Below are 17,331 nucleotides of genomic sequence, written 5' to 3'. Positions count from 1 at the left end.
GATGGACTGGTTGGATCTTCTTGCAGTCCAAGGGACTCTCAAGAGTCTTCTCCAACACCACAGTTCAAAAGCATCAATTCTTCGGCGCTCAGCTTTCTTCACAGTCCAACTCTCACATCCATACATGACCACTGGAAAAACCATAGCCTTGACTAGATGGACCTTTGTTGACAAAGTAATGTCTCTGCTTTTTAATATGCTGTCTAGGTTGGTCATAACTTTCCTTCCAAGGAGTAAGCGTCTTTTAATTTCATGGCTGCAATCACCATCTGCAGTGATTTTGGAGCCCCCAAAAATAAAATCTGACACTGTTTCCACTGTTTCCCCATCTATTTGCCATGAAGTGATGGGACTGGATGCCATGATCTTAGTTTTCTGAATGCTGAGCTTTAAGCCAACTTCTTCACTCTCCTCTTTCACTTTCATCAAGAGGCTCTTTAGTTCTTCTTCACGTTCTGCCATAAGGGTGGTATCATCTGCATATCTGAGGTTATTGATAGTTCTCCCAGCAATCTTGATTCTAGCTTGTGCTTCTTCCAGCCCAGCATTTCTCATGATGTACTCTGCATATAAGTTAAATAAGCAGGGTGACAGTATACAGCCTTGACGTACTCCTTTTCCTATTTGGGACCAGTCTGTTGTTCCATGTCCAGTTCTAACTGTTGCTTCCTGACCTGCATATAGGTTTCTCAAGAGGCAGGTCAGGTGGTCTGGTATTCCCATCTCTTTAAGAATTTTCCACAGTTTGTTGTGATCCACACAGTCAAAGGCTTTGGCATAGTCAATAAAGCAGAAATAGATGTTTTTCTGGAACTCTCTTGCTTTTTCGATGATCCAACGGATATTGGCACTTTGATCTCTGGTTCCTCTGCCTTTTCTAAAACCAGCTTGAACATCTGAAAGTTTATGGTTCACATATTGCTGAAGCCTGGTTTGGATAATTTTGAGCATTACTTTACTAGCATGTGAGATGAGTGCAATTGTGCGGTAGTTTGAGCAATCTTTGAGATTACCTTTCTTTCGGGTTGGAATGAAAACTGACCTTTTCCAGTCCTGTGGCCACTGCTGAGTTTTCCAAATTTGCTGGCATATTGAGTGCAGCACTTTCACAGCATCATTTTCAGGATTTTAAATAGCTCAACTGGAATTCCATCACCTCCACTAGCTTTGTTCGTAGTGATGCTTCCTAAGGGCCACTTGACTTCACATTCCAGGATGTCTGGCTCTAGGTGAGTGATCACACCATCATGATTATCTGGGTCATTAAGATCTTTTTTGTACAGTTCTTCTGTGTATTCCTGCCACCTCTTCTTAATATCTTCTGCCTCTGTTAGGTCCATACCATTTCTGTCCTTTATCAAACCCATATAAAGGGTCATTTAATCCCCTTGGTTGGCTGCTTTGATGACTAGTGTCAAATTCTAGAATCATTTCCTCATTTTGAGAGAAAGAAATTCTAGAATGATATTTATCTAAGAAGTCTTGGTCTAATAAATGAATGGGGTGGTGGAACTGAGGAGGAAGAGGTGTGTATCAAAGGCCTTAACAAAAGGAAATAGGCTCAGAGACAGGAATTTCTAAGGTTCATTAGAGATCCCCATTATTTGAACTGTTTTAGTACTCTGAGGCAGGAACTCTATGGTAGTGGGATGGAGCAACAAAAATGTTGCTAGCGTGTCAGTTAGGTCTGTAAGAGTCTCCCTCAACCTGGAGAAATGTTCCTGCAAGCCAATTAAGAGGGAGGACTTGGAAGAGCCCCAAATAGTTCTTTGAGGCTCTATCTTAAGAATGGGTAGGGCATTAAAAATGCTGCTTCAAGGGCTGAAGGTGCTTGAAGAGCTGTATTTAAATTTATAACAATCCCTTTTCTAATATCCTGGCCCATTGTAATAATACCAGAGATCAGAAGGACTTTGTTTTTGGTTCAGATCAGTTCAATCATTCAGTCATTCAATCATATGTCCAACTCTTTGCAACCCATGAACCGCAGCACGCCAGGCCTCTCTGTCCATCATCAACTCCCCGAGTTTACTCAAACTCATGTCCATTGAGTCAGTGATGCCATCCAGCCATCTCATCCTCTGTCATCCCCTTCTCCTCCTGCCCTCAATCTTTCCCAGAATCAGGGTCTTTTCAAATGAGTCAGTTCTTCACATCAAGTGGCCAAAGTATTGGAGTTTCAGCTTCAACATCAGTCCTTCCATAATGAACACCCAGGACTGATCTCCTTTAGGATGGACTGGCTGGACCTCCTTGCAGTCCAAGGGACTCCAAGAGTCTTCTCCAACACCACAGTTCAAAAGCATCAATTCTTCTGTGCTAAGCTTTCCTTATAGTCCAACTCTCACATCCATACATGACCACTGGAAAACCCATAGCCTTGAATAGATGGACCTTTCTTGGCAAAGTAATGTCTCTGCTTTTTAATATGCTGTCTAGGTTGGTCATAACTTTCCTTCCAAAGAGTAAGCGTCTTTTAATTTCATGACTGCAATCACCGTCTGCAGTGATTTTGGAGCCCCCCAAAATAAAGTCAGCCACTGTTTCCCCATCTATTTGCCATGAAGTGATGGGACTGGATGCCATGATCTTAGTTTTCTGAATGTTGAGCTTTAAGCCAACTTTTTCACTCTCCTCTTTCATTTTCGTCAAGAGGCTCTTTAGTTCCTCTTCACTTTCTGCCATAAGGGTTGTGGAGGTGGTTCTGCCTTTCCCTGAGACTGTGGGGCAACTCCCTATGGCCCCAAGATCAGGGATAATGGCCCCTAAGAAAGGAACTCCAAGGAGTGCTTTTCCAGGAGGCTGGGACAGGGAGTGCACAGGATGCGGGGAAAGCAAGCCTCCTTTGGGGAAGAAGAGTCAGCCAGCCAGCATGTGTTTGCAAGGAACAGTTTCACTTATACAACGGGAGACCTCCACATCTGCTCAGAGGACCGAAGTACCAGAGGCAGGGCCATATATCTCCCCTTCCCGTTGCAATTTGCAAAGACATTCCTAGCTGATAGCGCTACTGCCCATTTATAAGCAAGCAGCAGGAGTGTGTTTGACATGACTGGATGCCTTCCTGGGCTCAGCTCCTCAAGGAGCCATTCCTCTCGAAGTAGGCCCCATGTCCTCTTGGGGAGGGGGTTGGGCCCTCTTCCCTCCACACTGCCAAAGGGTGGAGCAAAGCTAGCTCTGTCAGAGGTACGAAAAGAGCAATTGGATGGATTTTCAAGCTCTTGCTAGGCTGCACCGCTTCAGGGCCCACTCGAGCGAAACAGGTGCCCTGTGGCCCCTAGGTTGGGTATGCAGGTTCACATCCAGGGTGTGTTCCCATCAAAGGGAAGAATTTTCCTGACAGACCTAGGCTTACTAGAGCTCTCCTACAGAGCAAAGCGGATGGAAGAGATGTGGTGTCATCTGCGTATCTGAGGTTATTGATATTTCTCCCAGCAATCTTGATCCCAGCTTGTCTTCATCCAGCCCAGTGTTTCTCATGATGTACTCTGCATATAGGTTAAACAAGCAGGGTGACAATATACAGCCTTGACGTACTCCTTTTCCTACTTGGAACCAGTCTGTTGTTCCATGTCCTGTTCTAAATATTGCTTCTTTTAGGTTATGGACTTTCATTTGATGAAGTTGCAGAAATTTAGCAGTCTTCCTTTTAGGGGCTTAATCTAGATTGTGACAGAGCTCAGTAGCCAGATTAACTAAATCTGGAGTGGGCCTAGGTTTCAATTTTAGTCCTTTTTACATAGAAGGGAAAAGCCATAGTTGAGACCACTAATAAACAGTTATTTTTAACAAGCTATCCAGGTGGAATAAAGGAAGGAAGACCAGAGTTCTCTAAAAAATACTCTGAAGTCTACTGTAATAATTATGAACAGTTTTGTCAGATTTTTGTGTGCAAGCCTGAATTTTGTTCCAATCAACAGGCTTTGGAGAAGTCCAGGAATTGCCAGATGAAGCTGCCTAGTGATTGCATAAAGCTGAAAGTTAATAGGCTGGGTTTCTGGTTGTGACTCTAGATACCTTTCAACACTTTTCTAATTAGTTATTTTCATGAAATGCTGGGTCTAGGCTTCATGAACATGTACATGAACTAGCTGATATAAGTCAGAGAAATAACGTTGAAGAGTTTGAATGACTATGTTAAATTCCTCAGTAAATCTGTGAGGATCTTCAATTCCTTTGAGAAAAATCTTTGGGGCCTGCAGTTCAGCTTTAGTCCAAGGAATATAACAAATTAAGGGTTTAGCCTCTGGATCCTCAGAAAGCTTACTATTAAAGGAACAGGTCCTAATAGATTAAAAGGAAAAGAAGTGGGGAGAGTTTCACAGAAAGGGGGAGGTTTGACAAGAGAATTAGTACAAAAGAACCGAGGGTATAGAGGGGAGGTAGGTGGTGTAGAAGGGGAGGAAGATGGCATCGGAGTTAGGGCCTGAACATAAGGAAACAAGGGAGAGGAAGAAGACGGTGCTGGAGGCAGAGCCTGAGAAAAGGAGCCAGGGAAGAGGAGCTTGAGGCTTCAGAAGCCATATTACCTTTCTTGAATCATTTGCCTCAGTTAATTGTAAAATCTTATTTTGCAGAGAGGTAATTTTAGGCTCCTGATAACATTTGGAAGCCTCAAGTTCAGTTCAGTCGCTCAGTTGTGTCTGATTCTTTGCGACCCCAAGGACTGCAGCACGCCAGGCCTCCCTGTCCATTGCCAACTCCCGAAATTTATTCAAACTCATGTCCATTGAGTCGGTGATGCCCTCCAACCATCTCATCCTCTGTCGTCCCCTTCTCCTCCTGCTTCCTGCCTCAAAAACCAATCAAAATAAGCATTCTGTTCAGTCTGGGAAATTTTAGAGCTACAGCATCAAATTTGGTTTTAAGAAAAGTAAATTTGGTTGTTTCAAAAGTTCCCCATAATGGCCAATGATGTTCTAAATTGCCTTTGGTTAGGTCAGTCCTAACCAAATGCAGGTGAGGAAGGGTCATGGTTTTTAAACATAAAATTGGCCAGGGTCCCTGAAGGGTATGGTACCCTCAGAACATTTAGATAACTGGAATCTCATTTCTCAGAAGTTTTTCTCTAAAGTTAAAGAATTTTCTAACAGTCTAAACAGATCAAACAGTTCAAATAGCCTGCAGGCCTAAGAGCAGTCAGTCCCAAGGGAACCGTCTGATCCCAAAAAAGCCAAGCTGAAGGCTGCACAGCACAGTTCTAATCAAATAGCCTAATCCCAAGGGAGTGAGGACAAAGGCTAAACAAGCACAGATCCAAGAGAACAGCCCCTACTGCAAAAAAAAAAAAAAATCAGGCTGAAGGTTGAACCAACACAGTTCCAATGAAATAGCCCATGTTCCACAAGAAACAGGCCAAACGCTAGCCAATTTCAGGAGGGATAAATCCTGTTTCAAAAGGAATCAGGCTGAAGGTGAACACAGTTTCAGTTGGAACTGCCTGTTTATTGCTAAAGCACCAAATAAGTACTTGTATACACAACAAGGCCTTAATCAGAATCGGTGACACCTGAAAATAGATTCGAAATAAAATCTGAAGAGCTTCAAAACACAAAGAGGGCAGAGTCTGAAAAACAGGAGAAAGGCTTACTCCAAAACGCTGGGGTCTTTGACAAAAGCTTTGTGCATAAATGTGCTCAATGTAAGTTCTATACCTGTTCGCTTACCAGCCTGGAAGTCATCAGGAGCCTTCTGTGGATCCCCATGTGGATCACCAAAATGTTTAATTAACACAGATCACCAGTTATTTCTCCAGCAAAAATGGGCTTAATTGGAATCAACAAGGATTTGAAATTTGGGGTCTGTAACCACGGTGAGCCACCACAACAGAGAGAGGAGAACTCTTTAAAGAGAGGTAAAGAAAGTTGCCACGTTTACGGGAAACAAAGAGTCCAACGAAGAGTTGAGAGTTCGAAGTATAGGGGCTTCTCATTGGCTGAATTGTGAGAGTCTCTCCTTGGCTGAGCCCTTGCCAGGCAACAAGGGGACATTGTTTTCCTTCCGGTTGAGTTCCACTATCCTCATAGAATATGAGAGCTTTCCTTTCTGGCCTCCTGACGCTATTTTAATTGAAGTCTCTGTTTATTAATTTTTACTCCTTGCACACCATCGGAACACTGCATGTACTAATTACCCAGTGATTCCCTACGGAGAACTCTGGTCCCTCATGTAAGAAACATCCTGCCTCGGAGGCCAGCCCAGGTTCCTGCAACTTGTTCAAACTGAGCTCGTAGGATACACCTGTCAAGGGAAGGAATCAGATATCTGCGTCAGCTCTTCCTACTTGTTCCCTTCCTGACTTTTTGACAACTCCATTGCAATTATTTTCCATGGCTCTACGAGCCATGCCTGGGCTTCCCAAGTGGCTCAGTGGTAAAGAATCTGCCTGCCAATGCAGGAGATGCAGGAGTCATGGGTTCAGTCCCTGGGTCAGGAAGATCCCCTGGAGAAGGAAATGGCAACCCACTCCAGTGTTCTTGCCTGGAACGTCCCATGGACAGAGGAGCCTGGTGAGCTACAGTCCATGGGGTTGCAAAGAGTTGGACGTGACTAAGCGACTGAGTACCACAAGCCATGCCTATCTCTAAACATTATCATTTCCTCAGGTTCAAGTGCCACATAGTAATCCCAAAATATGCTGTTAAATAAAACTAAATCCACAGAAACTGAGTAATCTGTTCATATCCACAGTGACAAAATTGGGCTTGGTATTCAACTTTCTAAAGCCTAGGAGAATGGTTTACTTTCCACAGCATATAGAACAGTCTTGTAATAGCCATCATTGGACGAACTCCATGAAGCACTTTATATTTGATTCTGAAAGTGACATTTTAAGCAGCATGTTGATATATAGTCATTCTAAGAGGGAAGGATCCAAAAGGGATTATCAAGTGCGAAAGTAAAAGGACTAAGAATGTTCTCTCTTGGGAAGAAAATTCTTAGGTGAGAGCAGTGACCTCAAATATCTAAACATCTGGGCTGTATAAAGGAAATCAGATTTATTTCGTGCTTCTCAGGAGGAAGATTAGGAACAATGAGCAAAAGATACAATTAATTCAATCCAGGTTAAATGCATAATATGAGACGTTTCCAATGATCAGAATTATCCCAAAATATTGTTACCTTGTGTGGTAGTAAATACCAATTGGTAAAAATATTTTAAGCCAAAGTTAGATGCCAATCTATCGGGGATGTTGGAGACACACACCCGATTTGATCAAATGACTCAAGATTCCAGATGCTTTTTAAATTCTAGACTGTGTCTCAAGTGAAATATAATCAGTAAAAATTTAATTAGTGCTTCTTAAACTTCAGTATGTGTAAGAATCATTGAGAGAGCTATCAAGAGAGGTCTATTCAGGGCCCCAACCCTCAGAGATCCTGATTCAACGTGGGACCCCAGAATTTGTTTTTCTAATATGCTCCCACCTGATGCCAAATCTACAGGTGCAGAGGCCATGCTTTGAATAGCTCTGCAAATCATAATTATTTTGTGAAAAATCATATTATTTGTGAAAAGATGAACGAAATGAAAAGGCTTTGGCAAGCAAACAAGGAAATGAAAAGTGAAGTGTACCTGGCATTCCTATAGAGAAGTAAAACAGTGTAATGACTACTTCAAGGAAAAGTTCCTTCCAAAACACAGGCCACATACACACTGAGGAAAGCAGATCTGAAAGAGACACGTGCACCCCAATGTTCATTGCAGCACTGTTTATAATAGCCAGGACATGGAAGCAACCTAGATGCCCATCAGCAGACGAATGGATAAGGAAGCTGTGGTACATATACACCATGGAATATTACTCAGCCGTTAAAAAGAATTCATTTGAATCAGTTCTAATGAGATAGATGAAACTGGAGCCCATTATACAGAGTGAAGTAAGCCAGAAAGATAAAGAACATTACAGCATACTAACACATATATATGGAATTTAGAAAGATGGTAATGATAACCCTATATGCAAAACAGAAAAAGAGACACAGATGTACAGAACAGACTTTTGGACTCTGTGGGAGAAGGCGAGGGTGGGATGTTTCGAGAGAACAGCATCGAAACATGTATATTATCTATGGTGAAACAGATCACCAGCCCAGGTTGGATGCATGAGACAAGTGCTTGGGCCTGGTGCACTGGGAATACCCAGAGGGATCGGGTAGAGAGGGAGGTGGGAAGGGGGATCGGGATAGGGAATACATGTAAATCCATGGCTGATCCATGTCAATGTATGACAAAACCCACTACAATATTGTAAAGTAATTAGCCTCCAACTAATAAAAATAAATGAAAAAAAAAAAAACACAGGCCACATCTATGCAACAAACTTTTGGAGAGGAAATTAATTGGTCCATATGGCTGTGAGTGCTCATTTTTAAACATTCCACCAAAGCCCTTCTTTTAAACATTTGGTTAAGTAATTCTAATGTGATGCTGCCATTTAAAAACCTCCTGGGGGGGAATGGGTTACCCACTCAAGCACAGGTATCTATTCTGCATATCTCTAACAGTCCTTCCAATGGATATTCAGGGTTGATTTCCTTTCGGATTGATTGGTTTGATCTCCTTGCTGCCTATGGGACTCTCAAGAGTCTTCTCCAGTACCACAGTTTGATAGCATGAATTCTTCAGTGCTCAGCATTCTTTATGATCCAACTCTCACATCCTTACATGACTACTGGAAAAACCATAGCTTTGACTACATGGACCTTTGTCAGCAAAGTAACATCTCTGCTTTTTAATTTGCTGTCTATGTTTGTCATAGCTTTCCTTCCAAGGATGGGAACAAGTATAAGAAAACTGTATGGAACTCTAGGGCCAAAGTATGGTAGCAATGGAAGAATAAACTTGGAAGGGATTCTCCTACCCAAGCTTCAGACTTCACTAAAGAAGGGACAGTTCAGGTCACTGGATAGCAGAAAAGTTCACTGATTTGTTTTAGCCAGAGCTGACTGAGGTCACTGAGAGAGCAGGAGGCATCCTTGTACAGTGTGAACCAAGGATAATTAATAAGAAGCCAGAGAAATTAGTGTGCACTGGGGATGGGAGCCTTGGGAACAGGCAGGCCACGGGAGCTGGAGGAGGTAGTAATAGCTCAGTGAACATGTCCAGGCTTGCAGCAATCCACACATGGGACTGTTTAGGGAATGAGGGCTTTCATGCCATGGGCAGGAAACCTGTGAAAAGCCAGCTTCTGTATCAAAGCTGGGAGTGTTGTGGAAGCTCATTGCCATGTGAGGCTGAGGCTACAAGGTCACCTAGTGACCTCACATTCTGGGCATGTGGCTAAAGCCAAGCTCCACTAGATGTCTTATACCCACTCCACCTACTCATTATGCAACAGCTGGATAAAGGGAAAGAGCAGGAGACAGCCTCTAACAGCCTCTCCTGAGAAAGCACAGCCTCATACTCACTGTAAAGAGGAGCTGCTTAAAAATAATTCTGTCCATTAGCAAAGACATATATTGAAGAACAAACTTGGAGCTGAGAGGTAGCAAGTTAATAACTGACATATTTGTATTATTCCTGGAATTTTGGTTCTCTGTAAAAAATATTTATTTGGCTGCATGGCACATGGGATGTTCATTGTATCATGCAGGATCTTACATTGTGGCTCACAGACTCTCTAGTTGCCATGCTCAGGCTTAGTTACTCTGCAGCATGTGGGATCTTAGTGCCCCGACCAGGGACTGAACCTGTGTCCCCTGCTTTGCAAGGTGGATTCTTAACCACTGGACCACTAAGGAAGCCCCAAGAATGTTGGTTCTTTTCAGTTTAATGGCTAGTTTTCATTTTTGTAGTCTCTTCATTGCCTAGTTTCTATAATAATATATGCATGCATGCTAAGTCACTTCAGTCATGTCCAACTCTTTGTGACCATATGGACTGTAGCTCACCAGGCTCCTCTGTCCATGGAATTCTCCAGCAAGAATACTGGAGTGGGTTGTCCTTTGCTTCTCCAGGGGATCTTCCCAACTCAGGCATCGAACCAGTCTCTCTTGCGGCTCCTGCGTTGGCAGGTGGGTTCTTTACCACTAGCGCCACCAGGGAAGCCCTATAACAATATATTCTTCAGTAAATACTGAGAATTCTTAACCGTCTTTTTTGCTGTTGTTATTGTTGCAGAAATTGGCAAGATTATCCTAAATTTCATACGGAAGTGTGAAGGCCCCGGAATAGTCAAAACAATCTTGAGAAAGAGCACAGTTAGAGGCCTCACACTCCTTGGTTTCAAAACTTACTACAGAGTTACAGTAATCGAGACAATGTGGCACTAGCAGATGGATAAAAATATATATCAATGAAAAAGAATTGACAGCCCAGAAATAAAATATTAAATTCATAGTAAATTGACTTTTGACACTGGTGCCAAGATCACTCAATGGTGAAAGAATATCTTTTCAACATATGATGCTGAGACAACTGAATATCCACCTGCAAAAGAATGAATTTGTATATAAGGATCCCTACCTCATACATATGCAAAAATTCACTCTAAATGGATCTAAGATCTAAATGTAAGAGCTAAAACATAAAACTCTTAGAAGAGTAAGTCATCATGACTTTGGATAAGGCAATGGTTACATAGATATTACATCAAAAGCACAACCAATGAAATAAAAAATAGATAAATTGGATTTCATCAAATTCAAAGCCTTTGTGCTTCAAAGGACATCATCAAAGAAGTAAAAGACAGCCCACAAAATGGGAGAAAATATTTGCATATCATATATCTGATGAAGCATTTGTATCCAGAATATATAAAGACCTTTTACAAATCAACAATTAAAAAAATAACAAACCAGTATTAAAAACAGCCCCCCCCCCAAAAAAAAAGGAACAGATATTTTCCCAAAGAAGATATACAGATGGCCAATAAGCTCATGAAAAGAAGCTCAATATCATTAGTCATTAGACAAATGCATATCAAAATCACAGTAATCTATTCACCTCATACCTACTAGGATGGCTATAATCAAAAAGACACTAATAAAAAGTTGGGAAAGATATGGAGAAACTGGAGCCCTCCCTGGTGGGAATGCAAAATGGTACAGATGATAGTCTGCACCATTTGGAAGACAGTTTGATAGTTTCTCAAAATGTTAACATAGAGTTACCATGTGGTCATCAATTTCACTCCTCAGCATATACAACAAAAAAATTGAAAACATATATACACAACAAAAACTTACACATGAATACTGTTGCATTCGCACTAGCCAAAAATTGGCAACAACTCAAATGTCCATTAAATGCTGAATGGCTAAACAAAATATACTATATCCATGCAACAGAATGCTAAAAGCTACCATTAAAAGAGAAGAAGTATTGATACTGATACATGCTACCACATGAATAAACCTTGAAATCTATTCTAAGTAAGTAACCCACAAACAGCTACATACGATTCCATTTATATCAAATGATCAGAATAGGAAAATACATAGAGCCAGAGAGTAGATTACTGGTTGTCAGGGGCTGGAGGGGAAAGAGAATGGGGAATGACTGCTAATGGATATGGGGCTTTGTCAAGAAAAGATGAAATTGTCCTGGAATTAGATAATGATGATGTTAGCACCATTTGGTTAGCACCATAATACCAGAAAGAATGAAGAGACAGAGCAAAAGTAAAAACAACACCCAGTTGTGGATGTAACTGGTGATGGAAGTGAAATCCGATGCTGTAAAGAACAATATTGCATAGGAACCTGGAATGGTAGGTCCATGAAAAGGTAAACTGGAAGTGGTCAAACAAGAGATGGCAAGAGTGAGCAACTTTTCAGGAATCAGTGAACTAAATTGGTCTGGAATGAGTGAATTTAACTCAGATGACCATTATATCTACTACCATGGGCAAGAATCCTTTAGAAGAAATGGAGTAGCCATCATAGTCAACAAGAGAGTTTGAAATGCAGTACTTGGGTGCAATCTCAAAAGCGACAAAATGATCTCTGCTCATTTCCAAGGAAAACCACTCAACATCACATAATCCAAGTCTATGCCCCAAACAGTAATTCTAAAGAAGCTGAAATTGAACGGTTCTACAAAGACCTACAAGACCTTCTAGAACTAACACCCAAAAAAGATGTCTTTTTCATTATAGGGCACTGGAATGCAAAAGTAGGAAATCAAGAGATGCCTGAAGCAACAGGCAAATTTGGCCTTGGTGTACAAAATGAAGCAGGTCAAAGGCTAACAGAGTTTTGCCAAGAAAATACACTGGTCACAGCAAACACCCTCTTCCAACAGCACATGAGAAGACTATACATGGACATCACCAGATGATCATACCAAAAAAAGATTGATTATATTCTTTGCAGCCAAAGATGGAAAAGCTCTATACAGTCAGCAAAAACAAGACCAGGAGCTGACTATGGCTCAGATCATGAACTCCTTACTGTAAAATTCAGACTTAAATTGAAGAAAGTAGGGAAAACCATTAGATTATCCAGGTATGACCAAAATCAAATCCCTCATGATTATACAATGGAAGTGACACATAGATTCAAGATATTATATCTGATAGAGTGCCTAAAGACCTATGGATGGAGATTTGAGACATTGTACAGGAGGCAGTGATAAAGACCATCTCCAAGAAAAAGAAATGCAAAAAGGCAAAATGGTTGTCTCAGGAGGCCTTACAAATAGCTGAGAAAAGAAGAGAAGTGAAAGGCAAAGGAGAAAAGGAAAGATATACCCATCTGAATGCAGAGTTCCAAAGAATAACAAGGAGAGATAAGAAAGCCTTCCTCAGTGATCAATGCAAAGAAATAGAGGAAAACAATAGAATGGGAAAGACTAGAAATCTCTTCAAGAAAATTAGTGATACCAAGGGAACATTTCATGCAAAGATGGGCTCAATAAAGGACAGAAATGGTATGGACCTAACAGAAGCAGAAGATATTAAGAAGAGGTGGGAAGAATACACGGAAGAACTATGCAAAAAAGATCAGCAGATCACCACAATGGTGTGATCACCCACCTAGAGCCAGACATCCTGGAATGTGAAGTCAAGTGGGCCTTAGGAAGCATCACTATGAACAAAGCTAAGTGGAGCTGATGGAATTCCAGTTGAGCTAGTTCAAATCCTAAAAGATAATGCTGTGAAAGTGCTACACTCAATATGCCAGCAAATTTGGAAAACTCAGCAGTGGCCACAGGACTGCAAAAGCTCAGTTTTCATTCCAATCCCAAAGAAAGGCAATGCCAACAACGTTCAAACTACTGCACAATTGCGCTCATTGCACATGCTAGTAAAGTAATGCTCAAAATTCTCCAAGTCAGGCTTCAACAATATGTGAACCATGACCTTCCAGATGTTCAAGCTGGATTTAGAAAAGGCAGAGTTACCAGAGATCAAATTGCCAACATCCACTAGATCATCAAAAAAGCAAGAGAGTTCCAGAAAAACATCTACTTCTGCTTTATTGACTACACCAAAGCTTTTGACTGTGTGGATCACAACAAACTGTGGAAAATTCTTAAAGAGATGGGCATACCAGACCACCTGACCTGCCTTCTGAGAAGCCTGTATGCAGGTCAAGAAGCAACAGAACTGGATGTGGAACAACAGACTGGTTCCAAATAGAAAAAGGAGTGCGTTAAGGCTGTTTATTGTCACCCTGCTTATTTAACTTATATGCAGAGTACATCATGAGAAACGCTGGACTGGAAGAAGCACAAGCTGGAATCAAGATTGCTGGGAGAAATATCAATAACCTCAGATGTGCAGATGACACCACCCTTATGGCAGAACGTGAAGAAGAACTAAAGAGCCTCTTGATGAAAGTGAAAGAGGAGAGTGAAGAAGTTGGCTTAAAGCTCAACATTCAGAAAACTAAGATCATGGCATCTGGTCCCACCACTTCATGGGCAATAGATGGGGAAACAGTGGAAACAGTGTCAGATTTTATTTTTGGGGGCTCAAAAATCACTGCAGATGATGATTGCAGCCATGAAATTAAAAGACGCTTACTCCTTGGAAGGAAAGTTTTGACCAACCTAGACAGCATATTAAAAAGCAGAGACATTACTTTGTCAACAAAGGTCCATCTAGTCAAGGCTATGGTTTTTCCAGTGGTCATGTATGGATGTGAGAGTTGGACTGTGAAGAAAGCTGAGCGCCGAAGAATTGATGCTTTTGAACTGTGGTGTTGGAGAAGACTCTTGAGAGTCCTTTGGACTGCAACGAGATCCAACCAGTCCATCCTAAAGGAGATCAGTCCTGGGTGTTCATTGGAAAGATTGATGCTGAAGCTGAAACTCCAATACTTTGGCCACCTCATGAGAAGAGTCGACTCATTTGAAAAGACCCTGATGCTGGGAGGGATTGGGGGCAGGAGGAGAAGGGGACGACAGAGGATGAGATGGCTGGATGGCATCACCAACTCAATGGACATGGGTTTGAGTGGGCTTCGGGAGTTGGTGACGGACAGGGAGGCCTGGCGTGCTGCAGTCCATGGGTTGGTGAAGAGGCGGACACGACTGAGCGACTGAACTGAACTGAACTGATGTTAGTACAAAGTATTGCACATACCAGAAACTGTTGGATTATACCCTTTGGGTGAACTTTATGGTATGTAAATTATATCTCAATATACCTGATATTTATTTTTAGAACTAAAATTTTTATATTTCCCTCCATTTTTTCTTTCCTTTCCAAGTACAGAGTTACAGCCAAAGAATGTATACTGAAAAAAATAAATAAAATTCCTTTCTTTTCTTGGAATAATTAGGATATAGAGAGAATTGGAATGTAATAATCAGAAGCAATCTGATTATTACAGATTATTAATAATCTGTAATATTAACAATCTGATTATTACAGATTATTAACCAGGTGCAATTGGTTAGGATGCGGTACTTAAATAGAATGTAATAATCAGTGACTTCAAGTTTCATAAATCTTACAAAATTGTGAATGGTTGCCATGAATCCTGAAAATTCTTGTAAACAAGTGAATAGTGGAGAGGCCATAGAGCTGATTAACCTATGGAAGAGAAGACTTGAGTGAATCACTTGGGCTCTCCCTGGGTCTCCAGTGCCTCAACTGTGAAATGAGAAAGTGGGGGTAGATGACCTCCTGCATGCCCTAGAAAATTAGCTTTAGAATCAAATTTTCAATGAGTTAAATAGTAATAAGGATTATATCCTGACCAAAAAAATCTATATTAAATATGGGGAGAAATATACATTATGATTTTCTTTTTCTCCTGATGGAGCCTGTGTCTTTATTACTAGAATTATTATATAATTCTAACCCTGTGTGTGTGTGTGTGTGTTATTATGTTTGGATATTTAAGTATTCTTTGAAGGAATTTTTACCCACATAGCAACATAGGCCTTCTAATTCTATACATATTTGTTCATATTTTACATAGATTCCATTTTCCTCTCTGTAGAGTTAAAATTAAGACAGCTGGAAAAAAAGCTTGAGCTATTTTTGCCAACCCTCTCCTGGGACTCTGTTCCCAAGTTAGGCAGTTATTTAAAACTGAGCAATTGTACTGTCTTTTTTCTAATAGTTATCATTTCAAAAACTGACAGCACTTAAAAAAAAAAACAGAGAATAAAGCAAACCTTCTTCAACTGGTCAGTGTGTTCCCTTGAAACACAATAGATACTCATCTATCTATCTATATTTGGATTTAAGTATATATTTAGACTCTTTATCCTAGGGAGCAGACTGCTTACACTCTGAAGCGTGTTCTCTTGTATTGTTAGTCATCTTCAGAAATCATTACTCCTTCCTTTCCCACTTCAAAAAAAAGTATAAGAGATAATTTAAAAAGAAATAATTTGATTAAGACCAGGGAAAGAGGATAAGCAATAAGAAAGAAAAATCACAGCAAATCAAGTTCTGTGAATCTGTTATGTCCACCCACCCGCTCTACACAAGAATCATTGCCTTCGTGTGAAGCCCTCCATGACCGCTGAAGTCACAATCAACCCTACCTCTCCGATGGGGCCCCTCAGCATGTTCCTCATGACTCCATTTGGCACTTATTTTATTCTTTATTCTGTTGTATGTTATATGAATTAGTTAAATGTCTGTCTCCCCCATCAAAATTATTTTTCCTCAAGTGTTGTGGCAGAATACTGCTGAGTCACACTGAATAAAAAACTAGTCATTTCCCAATTTAAAGCTCTCCAAATTCTTCTAAAATGGGGAAGGATGTCTAAGTGATACTTGTATTCCTTGAACAGTTCCCTGTACAATGATTTCATAAAGTGTGTCCTCAATACAGTTCATTGAATTAAATTCACTTGTGAGATCATTCAGTTAAGTCTTATTGATTGGCCATTTCCTTGAGTTAAAAATTGGCAAGAATTCCATTACCTGGTCCAAATCAAGTTCAGAAACCCACTGTTTAGTGTCATCTTCCTCCTTCCCTATAAACAGGCTCTCCAATTAACTCCTCACTTTCAAGTGATTTCTGTCAACATTTCATTCAGCTTGGTTTAAAAACTTTCACTAAAAAGCTTTCAAGTTATAGAAGTACTTCAATTATAAAAACACTATTGGAAATTAATTTCCTCTTGTCTGTCACAGATTTGGTATTTAAGAAGTGAAGCAGGGAAGCAATGACCAGTAGGAATAGAACATAAGGTGAAGCAACGTTTTTTAGTCTTTTGAGGTGTTATAGAGCCTTTGAGACTCTGACAGAAAATATGGACACACTTCTCAGAAAAATGTACACATTCATACACACACCATTTTGTATATAATTCCAGCTGTTAACAGATCCTTTCCAATCCTGTCAAGCTATTGATTAATAAGTTTTCTTCTAGAGGGCTACACTCAGAAGATGAAGAAAGTATTGAGTAATTGTCCAGTCATTTCAACTATTTCCCAATTTTAGATCAAAGGAAAAAATAGTTTATTCTGGGATCTACTCAGTCCACAAATTACCAGATGGTTGCTACTCTTTGCCTGTATAAACACAACTAAACTGGAAGAACACATGATATGTTGTCCACACTGAGACACTTTTGAGGGTGAAAGGGGCACCAATAAGTACCAAGACAACAGAACCATGATCTATAAAAAGAAAATGTTATCACTAAATATTTGTAGAGTTTATAGACCTCTATTATCCAGATGATCATCCCATTTCTTCTTTCTCCATAAGGGGCTAATGTCTATCACCATAAAGGACAATGACCAAACTTTTGGATTTTTTCTTCCTTTTATATTTTAACTAGAAAAAGTCAGTTAAATGCTATAGGACTCACACTCCTCATTAGTAAATTAGTAGGTAGAATATATGAGCTCTTAAGTGCGGCTCTACCATCCTATAATCCCAATTTTAAAGTGAGATTTTTATCAGAAA

This window comes from Dama dama, chromosome 17 (genome assembly GCF_033118175.1).
Source record: "Dama dama isolate Ldn47 chromosome 17, ASM3311817v1, whole genome shotgun sequence".
Classification (NCBI taxonomy): domain Eukaryota; kingdom Metazoa; phylum Chordata; class Mammalia; order Artiodactyla; family Cervidae; genus Dama; species Dama dama.
The sequence above is the reverse complement of the archived record's forward strand: the minus strand, read 5'-3'. Positions refer to the sequence as shown.